Source organism: Herpailurus yagouaroundi, unplaced genomic scaffold (assembly GCF_014898765.1).
Source record: "Herpailurus yagouaroundi ecotype Mexico unplaced genomic scaffold, PumYag 141, whole genome shotgun sequence".
In the NCBI taxonomy this organism is placed as follows: Eukaryota; Metazoa; Chordata; class Mammalia; order Carnivora; family Felidae; genus Herpailurus; species Herpailurus yagouaroundi.
Window position 1 is genome coordinate 1,944,931 of NW_024412396.1, and position 17,274 is coordinate 1,962,204.

General features: G+C 40.1%; 1 long non-coding RNA gene across 1 annotated transcript in view; it reads right to left on the reverse strand.

The window, feature by feature from the left end:
• The window catches only part of LOC121031479 (uncharacterized), a 238,362-nt gene that overhangs the window by 82,463 nt on the left and 138,625 nt on the right, over window positions 1–17,274 (reverse strand). Inside the window, exon 3 of the long non-coding RNA XR_005790719.1 lies at window positions 13,083–13,170. This is a non-coding gene — a long non-coding RNA (uncharacterized LOC121031479). The remainder of the gene's footprint in view (window positions 1–13,082; window positions 13,171–17,274) is intronic.

A 17,274-nucleotide genomic window follows, 5' to 3' on the forward strand; every position in this document is an offset into this window, starting at 1 on the left:
CAGTATTTTCAGATATTCTTGAAAAACAGCATTTAAATTGACCGTATTACTATTTCTACTCTACTGTGGCTGAAATGCATAGGAATGTATCATTTTGCAGAGCTGGGTCCTCTCAGCATTCCAGACAGAAAGCAGAAAAAGTTCCCTCCACATTGGATAGCCACTATCATGTGCTTTTTTTTTTTTTTTTTTTAATCTCCAGCATTACTAACTCAGGGTTTTAGACTCAGAATTCATGATAAAAACCACCCCGAAACATCAGGCTTTGCTCTTGACATGTAAATTTTCAAAAGGTAAAATAATCATGTGCCAGGATCATGCAACTCAAAAATGCTTTCATTTTTAGGACATCTTCTCCTCCTAAGACTTTTAAAGTCTATTTTGAAACACAAAGCCAAGAATTTGAATCTTTGGTCTCATTGGATCCTTTTGTGATCTCCCTTTCCTGGATCAATAAAATTTATCCCCAGAATTTATGACAAAAGGGTTAGAGGGGAAAAAATGAATTTTAAAGAAGGAAAATATGTCAGATTATGTTTGAAACTCTTATCCCACCGCATATAGAATTGGAGATTCTAATAATACAATAGCATGAACACCAGACTTGATGTCAGAAGGAATTTGTTGGTATTCAGACTTTTCTACCGTGAGTTCAGTGCCCTTAGGCAAGTTACATGAGCCTCATTTTTCTTATCAAAATATGTGGAAAAATAATATCCACTTGCCAAAGTTTTTATGACATTTAAAATGAGATGGAATATATGTCAAGTAAACAGTACAAATACCAGACCTTCTAGAATAGTGCTTATTGAGGAAACTCACGAAGAGAAGGAGCAGGTCTGTGGTTTCCCCAAGGACAGCACACACACCCCTCCCTTGACATCCTGGGGTGCCAAATGACACTCTAGCAGGGCCAGTGCCAGACTCTAAGAATGAGATCCCAGTCTTGAGCCATGCAGATTTTATGCTGCTTTATCGGGAAGCACCAGGCCTTATCTCAGCATAAGGACTGGGCTCCAAACTATGTAATTGAAACAATAGAAAGTGATGGACTGTCCTCAGTCCTTATCTATCACCCCAACACTTTTCTGAAATCGGTTGACTTAAGCATTGGGTTGGAGTTCTTCAGGAAGCCAGCTTTCTCTCTGGAAGGGCAGCCTGCAGGGAATCAGTTATCTTTTCTTCTAAGTCTGTGAAAACCACATGCACAGTGCCCAGGAGAGAGTTGGTGTAAATGTCGAATGAATGTATGTGGCCACGGGGCCAATGTGTCCAGTCCCTTTGTACTATAGGAAGTGTGTTTTTTGAAACTCTTATCCCACTCTTATCCTTATTTAATCTCAGATTAAATAATGTATTCCACAAGTGATTTATGGAATGTCCACTCCATACCAGGCTTTCTTCTAGGCACTTGAGATTTACCTGTTAACGAAATGTTCAACGATGTCAGACTTATAGAAACTTCATTCCAATAAGCACATAAAGAGTAAGTTATAGGGGCGCCTGGGTGGCGCAGTCGGTTAAGCGTCCGACTTCAGCCAGGTCACGATCTCGCGGTCCGGGAGTTCGAGCCCCGCGTCGGGCTCTGGGCTGATGGCTCAGAGCCTGGAGCCTGTTTCCGATTCTGTGTCTCCCTCTCTCTCTGCCCCTCCCCCGTTCATGCTCTGTCTCTCTCTGTCCCAAAAATAAATAAACGTTGAAAAAAAAAATTAAAAAAAAAAAAAGAGTAAGTTATATAATATTTTAAAAGATAAGTCTGTGGAGATAAGAATCAAGGGTAACGGGAAGAGGGAGTGGGGGGTGGGGGGTGGAGCACAGGAAGGTGGTTCCCCTTGTAATTTTAGGTATGGTGGTCAGAGCAGGCTCACACATAAAGATGAGGGAGTGAGTCTTGAAGATATCGGGGGCAAGAGCTTTCCAGGCAGAAGAGAGAGTCCAGTTCTAAGTAAGAAGTTCCCATTGTGTTCAAGGACTGGGTGGAATGAGGAGCCACGGGAGAATTTTGAGAAAGGAATGATATGATCTGACTTCCATTTAAAAGTCTCAGTGTGGCTGCTGTATTGAGAATAGACTATAGGCATCAAGATGAATACAGGGAAAATTGTGTAAACATCAGAACAAACAGTGTCTGATGTTCCCCTGAGCTGAGAGGCTTCTTCCACAAAGAAAGCTGGTTCAGGAGTGGCTGTCATTTCTGCTTCTGCAGATGGAGAGGTGGAGACATGTTTGATAGCCTCTCCAGGAATCCTTGAACTGTGGATGATCTGTGAGTTTGGGGAAAAGGATTAGAAGGAGTCCTGATTCCAGATACCAGAAGACTTGTGAAGACACCTTCTCCAAGGACAAATATTGGAGTTTTCTTCTGTTGTGTCAGACTCCCTACTCAAGGCTAGGCATATTAAGGACCTTAGAAAATTGTCCCATGACAATGAAGGTAACAAGAAACAGAAGCTGTTATGAAGCAGGGGGAAAGTATAAATGCCTGTGAGTGGCCTGGCAATAAGGATCACTGCTGTCTCATTACTTTGAGCAGGGGTGAGTGATCAACAATGGAGAAGAATGCTCAGTTCCCAACCTTCCAGGAGATACAGGCCTGTAAACAGGACTGTCTACAAAATTGGTAGGGCCCAGTGCAAAGCGAAAATGCAGGGCCTCTTGTTCAAACTTAGTAAGAATTTCAAGATGGCAAGAGCAGAGCATTCAACTAAGCATGGGGCCTTCTGAGCATGGGGTCTTACGAGACTGCTAAGGTTTAATACCCATGAAGCTGGTCCTCGGCTTTAGCTTGAATTTGCATGAGCCAAACAGATAGTCCAGATACAGACGATACAGACAGGAGCATGGGGAAGAACTTGCATTAATTTGATAATAGTTCAGCCACACAGAAGACAGAGTGAAGGCAAATTAACTGTGCCATTTGGGATGGCACATCACCTCTTCCACATACTTCTGAGCTGGTGAGATGCCCTGTTCTCTTGGCATCTGAAGATTGAATATAATCCGTTTAACTAGGACCCCAGTGGCACAGACCAAGGTAATAGGAGAAATCTCTCTGCAAAGGAAAATAGTATAATAAAGGAATTATTAGTCAAAACAAAAAAGAGGCTGAGTTTTACCATGAGATTTTTTACGACTTCTAAGTGAGAAGCATCTGTTGTCCTTCCCCATAGGAACTATCTAGGCAGGTGTTGGAGGAGGTCTTCAAGAGGACATGACTGGTGGCCCCAGGCAATCAGAGGCTCCTTATCCCCTCCTCTGTCCTTGGAATGTATGTTCTGCCCACGGTTCCCACAGTGGAAGCCATTTTCAAGGATGCAGCCTTAAGAGAGCAATGAGTTGTTGAGACCATCTGGATTGTATACTTGACTGAGCCCCATTAAGGCCGTTAGAAATTTTAAGATTCTGGCAGGTGGAACTGGAATTCTATCATCTTGTGGCCACCCAACACCAGCCTCACATGTAAATTCCCTTGCTTTTTAAACCTGCCACCCACCAATCTGGAGTCGTCTGCCTCTTTCTTCAGCCCCTCCCTGCCCTCTGCATCAGGGGGCCAGTTTGTGCACCATGATCAGAGTCCCCAGATTTGTCTCTCCTGATAACGTTTCAGAGTTCTCCCCTCACAGAAGAAACTGCATCATCATAAAAATAATTTATCATAGCCAACCCGGGACTTTTTTAAAAAAAAAAATTTTTTTTTAATTTTTTTTTCAATGTTTATTTATTTTTGGGACAGAGAGAGACACAGCATGAACGGGGGCGGGGCAGAGAGAGAGGGAAACACAGAATTGGAAACAGGCTCCAGGCTCTGAGCCATCAGCCCAGAGCCCGACGCGGGGCTCGAACTCCCGGACCGCGAGATCGTGACCTGGCTGAAGTCGGACGCTTAACCGACTGCGCCACCCAGGCGCCCCCAACCCGGGACTTTTTGTTGAAAGCCTTGGTTGTCTTCAAGGACAAGGAGCAAAAATGTAAAGAAGTAATGCTTAGAAAGGGCATATGTTCTAGTTAAACTCCCAGGTTCTGAAAACAAATACTCATTCACTCACTGATCAATTCATTCATTTATTTGACCAATATTGAGCTTCTACTATTTGACAGACCTGTATAGTATCTGAAGCCTAGTGAATATCTATTCAATAAACTGTGACCAGATACACAAGGCCTGCAGGCTCAGGGAATGGAGAGACAGATCTGGTGTTGAGCAGTGTGTGACTGTGGATGATTTATTTAGCCTCTCTGATCATTAGTTCTCTCATCTGTAAAGCAAGAATGACAATAATATTAACATCTACTTTTTATAGCTTTATGGATTAATGTATGCAAAGCCTCTGGTTCAATGCCCAACCCTTAGTATGCCTCAGGAAATACTAGCTATTGCCATCATTATTAATTTCTTTTGATTTAACTAGACACAGAGAGGGCAGCATGTGTTTTATAAACCAGAACTTCTCTCTGCTAGTGACTAAGTCAATAAAAATTATAGGAAATGCTCAAAGTTCACTTCCTACCCATGGTAGGGTGCCACTCTGTTTTATTTTGTTTTGTTTCTTCCTCCAGTGCAGAAATAATCGTGTGTCTTGGCATATCTAAGATAAGGAAGATTCCTACATGGAATCACATGTACTTGTATATTCATACTGCTAAGGACCCAGCAGATTTAGTGAGTCTCATACCTCAAAGAGAAATCACGGCTCAAATGAGAAAGTCCCCAAAGTCAAAAGGAGGGATATGCAAACACTGGTACAAGTTGGCAGCCTTAACCCTCACATGTGCTGTGTGGCACTCCCAAGACAGGGCAGGTCTTGGGGCACAACCAATCCACAATCCTTTTTCCATGGAGAAATTGTGGACTCACTTAGAGCAGCCATGATCTGTGCCTCCACCTTGATGCCTGAGACGTTATTACTCTCTGGGAAGCAAAATGACGGTTTAAACCTCTGGCTGGTTTTGTAATTTCTCTTAATTCTCATTTTATTAATTGAATTCGATGCTGTTTCTACTCATTCTAATAAAAGCTTTGTTTAAAAATAAAAAAGAAAGCCTTGGATTTTCAGGAAGAACCATTGGAGACTCAGTGACCCAGACAAGGGACCTCTCTTAAGGGATACACCTAACATTGAACTGCATGTACCAAGCCAGTGACTCCCCTTTCCTCTTTTGGTATGTCCAATATCCCAGAGAGGCCCTACACTGCCTTCTCTGATGCATCAGGAAAAATGAAGAGAAAGATCACAAAGTTTTCAGGTCCATCAGGTTAGGAGCAGAACTTCTTTCCAGCTACAGAAATCCTACATCTAAGTGGCAGGCAGAACTGGGTACTTTGTGTTCCTAATGACATAGAGAGAAGGACCAAAGGAGCAGCTAAACACAAATCCCAAGGGGGCACAGCAGGGGCTGGTTGTGTGCAGTCATGGGTGAGCAACTTTCTTTTCCCTTGACACAGAGCCCTGGAATGTGGGGACATTTCTGGGAAGGTGGACAAACCTTATGTTTGGCTATCCCAGGTAAGAACCATTGTGAGACTGCTTTTTGGAAACGGGGAAAGAAAAGATTTATCACAACCCTGCCCAAGCCAGGCAGGAAACAAATTATTGTTTAATGTTGGCTCATTGATCAAAACTACAAGCCTAGCAACGCCGTAAAGGAAGTTTCTTTACCATCAGTTATTTTAAAATATGCGCCATGTGATTTTCTGATAATATCCTTGTAATTAAAATGTCCATATAAATCAATAACAAAAGTGTTAAGATGAAAAGTACAGCATAGGGAATATAATCAATAATATTGTAATAACTTTGTATGATGACATTGCTATGTTGTACAGCTGAAACTAATATAACATTGTATGTCAACTATACTTCAATAATTGTTTCAGAAACCATTAATATCCTGGGGGGGTGGTGAAAATGCACTTCACAAAAAGAAGTACAAATGGCCAGTCAATTTATAAAGAGGTACACAAATTCTTAGCCATCAAAGAAACACAAAAAATTACAATGTGACTCATTTTCCATCTATCAAAATAGTGAAGATTATGTACACACACACGCACACACACACACACACACACACACACACACACACTCATGATCATGGAATTCCTTCTTATTCCTTCTCTGTTATTCCAAGGACCTCCCCCAACCTCTCCCCAAATGGGTACCACAAGTCTTGAACCACCCACTCTATAATCAGAAATTAAGACTGCAAATGCTCAATTCTTAAGCCCAATCACATCTAGCCTCAGTGCAGGTTTATGTACCCAAAGAACAAAGTATCCAGTTTTGAGAAACCAGATTAAATGATGTCAGGGCTGAGGAAGAAAGGACAGGGGAAAAAAGCAATCAAGGAAAAGAGAACAATGTTAAGTGCACAAACCATTTTGTAGGAAGGACAACTTCAATAAAGTTGCACCAACTTTCAGGTCCAGGTGAGAAGGGAATGAATGTACCATTGGCATAGCCCTCTCCCAGGAGAGCAAGCCAAAAAATATCTTGCATTACTGCATTTTCAATACAAAGTTTTGCAAATGTGAAATAGAGTGATAACAGGAGCAAACAATAGACAGCCCTGAAAAGTTATTCTTCCTGTACTGTAGTGTCAAATTTTACAAATTTGAATGCTAAAGCCTTTAATAATACAATTATAATAATAATTAAATTTTGAATACAAAATTGGGTTTATTCTTGTACTACTGAAGTTATTTCTACTTTGTTGATGTTCAGGTCCACCTTTAGCTTTGGCCTAACATCTCAATGTTGAGCATCTGACCAAAACGTGTTTCCAGTGCATGATATCTTAGGGAAATAACGGGAAGTATGGATGAAATTCATGTAAGCATACATTTATCAGCATTGTTTATAAACACTGGGCAAAAATGGAAACTACTTTATCTACAAAACTGATATAGTTGTGATGTCTAAGTTCTAGTGGAAGTTATTCTCCCTCAGAATATGTATCTTAGAAACAACAGATTTATTAGAGGTGTAGTAACTCTCCTTGCACCAAAGAACCAACTTATACCCAGCTGGTCCCTTAAGATGAGGACGGTAGTGAGAAGAGCAGATTTTTGAATCAAAAAAGACTATTTTATAATTTGTTCATTAACTTGTCACACAGAGGCGCTGTTGCCAACACTATCATCATTTATGCATGAATTCTGAGCACAGCTGTGATCCCTTTGTGTCTCCATTTCAATAGTGATCCCTCCTTCCGGTAGACCAAACACACTGGCAATGAACTCTTCTCTGGGCTCTCTCATTCTGATCTTAATGTTTGGTAAGTACATTTTACTGAAATGGGTTTTTTTTATTATTTTTTTTTAATTTCAAAATAATGAAAACTTTCTCTAAAAGATAGAACTCTGGTCAAATTCGTGAAAGAAGCCCTTTGTTTTTTCCTTACAGGAGGAACCAGTGGCAATTCCGTCAAACAGACAGACCAAATTACTGCCTTGGAAGGAGCATCTGTGACCATGAATTGCACGTACACATCCACACAGTACCCTACTCTTTTCTGGTATGTCCAATACCCCAACAAAGCTCTGCAATTTCTTGAGAAAGAGACGATGGAAAACAGCAAGAACTTTGGAGGCAGAAATATTAAAGACAAAACCTCCCCTATCACAAAATCCTCAGTCCAGGTACAAGACTCGGCAGTGTACTACTGTCTTCTGAGAGATACACACAGTGCCAAGGGCGTGGGGGGACTTGTACAAAAACCTCAGGGGCCCAGGCAAGGTATGCAGTGAGCCTGGGAACCCCAAGCTGAGGAACCTTGTTCTCTCTCACAGTCCTGTTGGGACATTGTTGGAAGATAAATAAAAACAAAATCAGCTGCAACTGCCTCTAATTCCAGGGGGTTCTTTAACTGAAAAAGACATGTGGGGAAAGGGAAATTATTCCATCAGGCAGAATAATTTTTGAACTGGAAAGAGAAAATGGGAAAGGATAAGTGAAAAGATACAAAGAAAAGATTTAGATGCTTTCAATATAATCAAGTCTTCTGGATCATTTAAATTAATTTCTAAAACACAAAAAAGAATTTTCAGGCATCGTTTGAGAGGTATTGGGCAAAATCTTTGAAAGCCTAAGGGGAATGAAGGAAATCTCAAACCTATAAACAAGGAAGAAATGGATTGATATCCAGCAACAATGTTTTCAAGCATATTATTAACAGATAATGTGTGTGCTCTTAGAAAATAATGCAGGAAACATTATGAGCTAGAATGAATTCCCTAAAGATATTTTTTAAACAAACCTGCTGAATTCAAGTTACTTCGCTAGACTAAAACTGACTCAAATGTTTGCAAGACATTTGACTACTTTGTTTCTCATTAGATCATTAGGAAAATAAGTAATATCATACATCACTCACTGAGTGATCTATTTATCACAGGCCCTATTGTACTATCAATAATAATAATAGCTAGCATTTATCAAGTGCCCAACATGTATGACGTATTGTTTTAAATGCATCACATAAATTCATTCATTTAATCTTCCCTACAACCCCATGAAGCAGGCTCAGTTATTAGTCCCCAGGAAACTAAGGTACAGAGAAATAGCCCAACTTGTCCACGAACAGAGTTAGGAAGAGAGCTGGCATAGAAGTACAGGTAGATTAGACCAAAACCTGTACTCTTAACTGCTGAACTTTGTTAACTCCCAGTGTTATCAGCAATTTTTACCACAAACCACAAATTTGGTGCTGTTATCCCCATTTTATAGGCAACTGAAGACTAGAGCATTTTGATAACTTCTCAAAACCCAGTATCTAGCAAGTGGCAGGGCTAAGACTCAAACTGAGGTCTATTAGGCTCTCCAAATCATATCCACTTTTCATGTTGCCGCTGCGTAATGCTACAGTCCATGGTCCTCAGCTGAAAGAGTGGCTTATATAAAGATTCAATTGGGAACACCGTCTCTATTGTTGTTTCACATGATTTTATCCTTCGTCTTACTGGTTCATATTCACTTTATGTGAATTCACATAAGCTGTGCCCATCAAATAGGCAAACAGCACAATACTGAGATAGGTAGTTAATATTAGGTGATATTAGATGAACTGAAATAGCCAAAATAAAATTTTATGGGGATAACTGTGTGTTTCTGCATGTAGTTTTATCAAAATCTATTCCGATACATACTAAGGGGAACCATGGATGGACAGTACTTTTTTGTGAAAATGATTTGGGCATGTAATTTGCTCAACCTAACTAGAAGAAAAGGAGATGTGCTGAAAGGATATGGAGGAGTCTCGTAAAATCTATTTGTGAAAAATACAGCTGAGCCTCACAAGAAGGACATCATCAATTGCTTATTCTTTCTGAATCTACTTTTCTCTGAATATATAATCAGTTCTCCTCTTAGGAGACTAGATTCCATGGTAAGCCTGTTAGTTTCTATTCCACAATAACCTGAGTTTGAACATACCCAGCTTTGCCAAGGGATTATTGGTTCAAACTCCATGGGGTTGTATAGCTCTAGCGACTAACACTATCTAACAACTGTTTGTATACCCATAGTCCAAATTCATAACCCCAGTGTTTACCCAGATCCAATAAGCTACAGCCAGGGAAAGGTCACTTAATACAAACATGACCTCTAGATGTGTTCCTGAAGGAGCATCTCTGATGGAGGGGCTAGCAAGGAGTACCCAAATTAAAAAATGACTTCAAGCTCAAAATAATTCAACAGAGTGATAAAACTACTGAAACAATCAAGGGAACAGTCATAGATGAATGGAAACAGGATGAATAAAATGATACTGTGGCAGGATAACATTTGAAACATATTTGGTCAGTCATGGACAAAAATGAAAGATTAAGACTAGGAAAGGAGACTGAAATCATATGACATGGAGAAACAGGGCTGTCATGTGAAGAAACCAGAGATATTTATAAGGAATGCCTTTAAAAAACAGAACAGAATAGTCCTTGGGTTTTTTAGGAAGGTATAAAGTGGCACAGACAGGTTGTCATCTACTCTACTTGATCTGGAACTGCCAGCTGAAGCCAAAGATTCATCAGACTTTTCTTCCCCACCTTACCCCTCCCCACCCCCCGCCAGCTCCAGCCCCAGTCCCACCCCCACCCCGGGACTCCCAGCTGGGGGAGGCTAACTTTGGTTCTAGATTTGTCTTGGTTTTTTTCAGAGTACTTGACCTACATAACAAATGACTGTGCATCTAGCCACTAGGTGGCAATGTGGGCATTTTAAAGACCGTGAACAGCTCATTGTACAGGTAGCCCTATAAATAGTGCAAACATGTACATTTGTGCTGTCTCTGATGGGCTGGGGATCCCATTTGATTTCTAAAGTAACTGTGCAGAAGTCATAATAATAAAAGATTCCTTTGACCAACTAACATATATTCCAAATCCTATAACAGAGACCGTGTGAGCCTTAGCTGCTGTAATAATGGTGAAGACCCAGCAAGTTTTGTTGGCTACTCTGTGGTTTCAGTTCATCTGTAAGTTGGGGAGTTTGGGCATATGGGAAGAGGAAGCCTAAGTGGATATTTTTTAAAGATTCTGAGGAGGGGAGATAAGGGGACTCTGAGTGGCTAACCCAGAGGACCCTCTGGGAAATGTATAAAGGAAAACGTTTTGGAGAAATGTTACAATAATAGTAATATTCTGTGTTTGACCATGTCTTTGAGAATAGGGGCAAGTGGCAAAAATGGAGTGGAACAGAGTCCCCAGTCCCTGACTGCCCAGGAAGGCAATTTTGTCACAATCAACTGCAGTTTCTCAGTAGGAATGACCACTTTGCACTGGTTGCAACAGAATCCTGGAGGAGGTATTGTCTCCTTGGTTATACTGAGCCTCGAGATGAAGAAGAAAGGAAGAATAAGAGCCACAATAAACACAGAGGAACTTCACAGCTCTCTGTACATCACAGCCTCCCAGCCCAGAGACTCTGCCATCTACCTCTGTGCTGTGGAGACACAGTGCTCCACCGTCATCTGGAGCCTGTACCCAAACTCTGAAGCTCAAAGGCATCATTTCCCCTCATTCTTGTCTTTCTAAACTTGTCTGTCTCTCTCCTTGGGCAGACGATGTCAGTTTTTTTAAGTTTTTTTTTAAATGTAATATTTTCTAAACCACCTCTAAAATGTAAAGCATCATCACCAAGTATTTTAACCAAAACAACACGTGATCTATTATATTGGAAGTAGAATATACAGACTCTGGAGTTAAATAGCCAAGGTACAAAAATACTGATTCTGCCACTTAACTCACTGGGATGATCTTGGCCAAGTTACTTTTTCTCAGTTTTTCCTCAGCTATAAAAAAGAGAAAACAGTGTATCTAACTCCTACGTGTGGGAATTATACAAGGTAATACATGCAATACATGTAAAGTGCTTAAAACAATCCCCAGCACATAGTTAGTATTATGTAAGTGGTAACTATCATTAGTATTAGGTTTAGATGTACCATGAGTTTGCCAATACTCACTGATGGGTTAATACCTTAAATCTTTGGAGAGATAAATGAAGATAAATAACAAGCACCTAATAATAGAGTTTCCAAGTTATTTACTAATAATGCCCAGTAGTCATCAGACTTTAAAAATTGTATTAGGAAAAACATAGAGTGGTTTTAGAAAATCTAGTAGAAGGATGACACTACAGTTTGGTTTCTGTATGGAGATAGACAGGTAAGAGCAGTCATGGGGAAGTTCAGTGCCTTCCTTTGGAGAAAACGCAGGTTCTAATTTTCTCACCTGGAAATCCCTAATGGAAACTGGCATTTATAAAAATTCATGAAAGAGGGGCACCTGGGTGGCTCAGTTGGTTGAGCATCTGACTCTTGATTTTGGCTCAGGTAATGATCTTATGGTCATGGGATTGAACCCTGTGTTGGGCCCTGTGCTGGGCATGAAGCCTGTTTAAGATTCTCTCTTTCTTTTCCCCTCTGTCCCTCTCCTCTTCTCTCTCTTTAAAAAAAAAAAAAAAAAAAAAATTCATGAAATGAAATATCAACCAGTGGGTCTCAATCACTGGTTCTCCACCTTTCTTTCACCAAGGATTCCTTACATCATTCTTTCCCATCCACTGAAATTCTTATGCTGAAACATACTATTGTTATCATTGTTCTTGTAACTTACAAAATTAATTGCATATATTAACATACAACTAAGTCTTTTTCTTTTAAAGTTAAAGTTTTTTTTTAATCAAACTACTACGCATATCTAAACCTACTGCGCATATCTATAAAGTCATTAGTGCTACAAATGTCTGTTCCCCTATTCCTCCACCCAAAAAAACAGCAATACCATGCTCTACTCCCACTTTCCAAACCAAGTCCACTTTAACAATTTCTAAATTATATGTTTTTTTCTTGATTGATCAATATTAGGCATGATCTATTTACCTCCTTTTATGGTAACACACTACCACTCTCACCTTCTTAACACAGTTATATCACAATACGGAGTTAAATCAGTAGTCAGTACAGATATGATTATGACTATGTAAATATTTTCACTTTCCTACCAACCTGAGTATTATGATTACATTTCCTTTCTGGTACCATTTGTGTTTAGCTAATCATTACTTCATTTTTTTTCATTTATTCTATATCAATTTCCTGGGTTTTTTCTAAGTTCTTCAGCAGAGTTCTAAAAATACTTGTTAATGGGGGCACCTAGGTGGCTCAGTCAGTTGAACACCTGACTCTGGATTTTGGCTCACATCATGATCCAGGGGCAACCCCAGGGTCGTGGGATCAAGTCCTGTACTGAGCCTCAGGTCAAGCCCTGCACTGAGCCCAATGATGAGCCCTACATTGGGTTCCGCACTAAGCATGGAGCCTGCTTAAGATTCTCTCACTCTCTCCCTCTGTCCCTCTCCTCCCACCTTGGGTGTGCTCTGTCTCTCTAAAATTAAAAAATAATAATAAAAAAAAAACGCTCGTTAATAATTTCCCCCAAATGCACATCAAGTTGATTATCTATTTTTTTCTTTTTTCCCTAGAGATTCCCTCTCCCTAGACATCTATCCTTTGGCTTGTGTGAACTGATTGTTCTTTGGACCTGGGGCATAAATGTTATTCTAGGATGTTTTTGTATCACTGACCATTTTTGCCATCTTGCATCTTGAATCTCAAATATCTTCATCTCTTGGTTTAATCCTTTCTTTTGCTAAAACACGTTCTCCAAAACTTCTGTAATAAAGCACACATAAGATTTTTTTTCAGTCTTCACATGTCTGAAAATATCTTTATTCTACCCTCATACTTTATTGCTATTTTGACTGAATATAAAATTAGAAAATTATAGGTTGAAATCCCCTCAGCATTTCCAGTATTTGAGTAGAAAAAGTATTTTCACTGACTTTTTTTTTTTTTTTTTGGAGAAAAAGTGTGACAAGCACTCCATTCTCCCTTGGTATTTTGAGGATATCATTCCCTGATGTCCTAATGTCCAGAATTGTTGTTAAGAAAGGTAATGTCATTTTGAATCATTCTCTTTTATGACTTTTTTTTCTCTCTGAACAGGTTTAGGATTCTGTCTTTTCTTCCTAATACTCTAAAATTTCAATTCAGCAAATATACGTGAGTAACTAAGTAGAAAGCATTTCTAGGCTCCATGCATATAATATTCCTGAGACTCTCTGGTGTCTCAGAGGAGCCTATAACCTAATAGTATCTACTGCTCCTCCTGTAATTATGTTCACTTCATACATGTCCACATTCCTTGCCCTGGATGTGACTATCATCCAGGGAAGTAGGCAGGCACAACTTGCTTTACTGAGTCTACCACACCTATAAAAAATTGATAAGAATAAAATATTTCCTCAACATTAAAAGAGAGTTCTCTTCATTAAAAAGCCAAGTAAAGTGATGTTGAACCATCGTCCCTGAATGGGAGTAGGAAAACACTTTTTTTTCAAAGATGCTGGGTACATAAATCGTATTGTTTTATTCACTTGTTAATTTAATAAGTATTTGTTGAAAGGACTATTAAGGGCCAGGCATTATTCAAGACTTTGGGTACACACCAATGAACAAGACAAGCAAAGTCCTTCTGACCATGAAACTTATATCAATCAAGGTACAGAGAGAGACATAATAATACAGAAATAAATACGTTCAATAATTCCACAAATATTTATTGAGCACCTACTATTTACCAGATATGTTCTAAGCCCTAAGGACATAGCAGTGAACAAAATAAACAAAAGAATCTACTCCCATGGAATCAATATTCTAGTGAATAAGTGAATAAGGTAAACCAGATATTATAAATATTCAGAGAAGATAAAAGAGGCTGTTAGGATGGAATAAGAGTGGACAACACTTTCATCAAGTGGTGAGGGAAAAAATTCTGTGAGATGATATTTGGGCTAAAACTCAAAGCAGAATAAAGACCAGGTCATGGGCAGAAAGCATTTGAGGCACAGGGAAAGCAAATACAAAAGCCTTGAAATGAGGGAAAGCCCAGTGTATTCCAGGAACAAGAATAAGAAGGGAGAAACCAAAGTGCAGTGACGGAGCCAAGTGAATTAGGTGGCTCCTGGAGGTGTCTTGTAGAGCCTTACAAAAACCACAGTGAGTTGGATTTGGGATTTATACCAAGTGTAATGAGAAGCTGCTCAAGAATTATAAACAGGCCAGTGACATGGTATGATTTACTTTTTTTTAAACATTATTTGGCTCCAGTGTGGAAAGTAGATAAGGAGAGAAGAGTGGAGGAAAAGCAAAAAACAAAGAAACAAGAACATTTAGTAGACTGTTGAAATAATCCATGCAAAAATGATGGTGGCTTAGACTAGAACGGGAACAATGGCGATGAAGAGAAATATTCAAATGTGAGATATAGTTGACAGTGAAATTAACAGGATTTGCTCAGGGATTAAATGAGGGGCAGGGCAGAGGAAAAGGAACAGAACCAAGAATGACTTCTTGCTATGTGGCCTAAGCAACTGAGTACATCTCAGTATGAGTTCTTGATGTAGAAAAGACTGGGATACTGAAGAGAAATCAAGATTTGTGTTTCATTTTATTTTTATTTTTTTGAAAGAGAAAGAGAGGGAGTATGTGCAGGAGAGAGCAGAGGGAGAAGGAGAGAGAGAGAGAGAGAGAGAGAGAGAGAGAGGGGCGCCTGGGTGGCGCAGTCGGTTAAGCGTCCAACTTCAGCCAGGTCACGATCTCGCGGTCCGTGAGTTCGAGCCCCGCGTCAGGCTCTGGGCTGATGGCTCAGAGCCTGGAGCCTGTTTCCGATTCTGTGTCTTCCTCTCTCTCTGCCCCTCCCTCGTTCATGCTCTGTCTCTCTCTGTCCCAAAAATAAATAAACGTTGAGAGAGAGAGAGAGAGAGAGAGAGAGAGAGAGAGAGAGAGAGAATCTTCAGCAGGCTCCATGCCCAGCTCAGAGCCCAATTCAGGCTCCATCTTATAACTTGTGAAATCATGACCTGAGGTGAAATCAAGAGTCAGACGCTCCAGTAACAGAGCCACCCAGGTGTCCCAAGATTTGTGTTCTAGCCATGGTGGGTTTATGATGTCCATTAGAAACCCAAGTAAAGATGTCCTAAAGAAATTAGATAAATTATTTTTGAGCTTAATAGAGAGGTCAGAGATCGAGATAAAGCCTCAGGTGTCATTGACATGTGGGTGGTATTTAAGGCCAGTTGAGATAGATTTGCTAGGGAGAAAATATAGTGAAGGGATAAGGGCTTGGGTCGGGCTGGAGCACTCCAGAAGAAGGTGAGCAGAGAAGAGAGAGAGAGAGCAGCACAGGGACCTAGAAGGAGTGGCCATAAGGTAGGGGAAGGCCAGGAGAGTCAGGAGAGGGGAATGTCTAACTGTGAGAGGGTACTGGTCTGCCAAGAGGTTGTAAGACAAGAATGGAGAGTTGACAACTGGCTGCAAGGAGATTCTAGTGCATTTGACAAGAACAGTTTCAGTGAGTGGTGGGAATGGGAGATGAATTGAAATTGGTTGAGGAGCTAATGGGAAGCAAAGAAATAGAAGCAGGAAAAATAATTCATTTGAGAAGCTTTGTTCGGAAGGGAGCAGAGAAATGGAATACTAACTGAGTAAGAACCGGAGGTGAGAGAGCAGTTTGTTATTCTGTTGGTTTGTTGGTTGGTTGGTTGGTTGGCTGGTTGATTTTAAAAATAGGCAACAACAGAGTATGCGTTCAGAAGACAAAGCTATCTGAAGGTGCTACTTTATTGTTACGAGTGATAGAAACTCATCTCGAATTTATAAAACTGTAGATATTCAGGATTATATCACTAAATAAATACAAGTGATTCACTTGCAGAAAAGTGACCTCTGGGGATTGCCTAACATTCTTACTTCCAATTTAAATGTATTTTCCTGCATCAGCCCTGAGGTTTGAGCAACTCAGGTTTAAGACCTTTGAGTTGAATTAGCATATGGCCTGGTTACACTCCTTATTAAGGCAGTACCTGAATCTCTAGTTGGGTAACAAATGTCTGAAAAACTAAATGATGACTGCGGAAACACCAATATCGTGTCAGCCAAAGTGAAGCTCTGAGGGGAAAGGAGAATTTTTAATCATTTCCCCAAAATCTCATGACATTCCTCTCTTTGTCTAACTAAATTCAAGATAGCACTTCAGAACTAAATTTAGCCTCTTTGCAATCACTGCAGTTGGAAGGAAAGATCTGTAAAACAATCATGACCTAAGCAATGACAGCTACCTCAGCATCTGTCACACAGGTGACACAAAAACCCCAGATCCCCAAGACTCTACCAGCAGTACTTTTCCATGGCACCACTCTGGAGGGCACCCTTCTTACTTTATTCTATGTGACAGTACCTTCTAGAATTTTACAATACAAAGGCCAAGTCAGCCAGACACTGTTTACCCTAAGAACATAGCCCTCCCGCAAGCCCCAGGAAGATCCTGAAAATCTATAGCATGGGTGTGTACCCAAGAATTTCAGCTTGTGTTTTCTTTCCACTGATTCCTATCCAGGTTTGGAATAGATTCCTGTTAAATTGGATGCTTTTTTTCTTTTTTTTTTAGTATTCTTTCAAAACAGAAGTTTGTGGGGCACCTGGGATGCTCAGTCAGTTGAGCATCCAACACTTAGTTTCAGCTTAGGTCAGGATCTCACAGTTTCGTGAGTTAGTGTAGCTTGGGATTCTCTCTCTCCCTCTCTCTCTGTCCCTCCCCTGCTCATGCTGTCTCTGTCTCACTCAAAATAAATAAATAAATAAATAAATAAATAAATAAATAAATAAATAAAACAAATTTGTGGTGACTTGAAGCATGCTTGCACACCTGTGTATGTG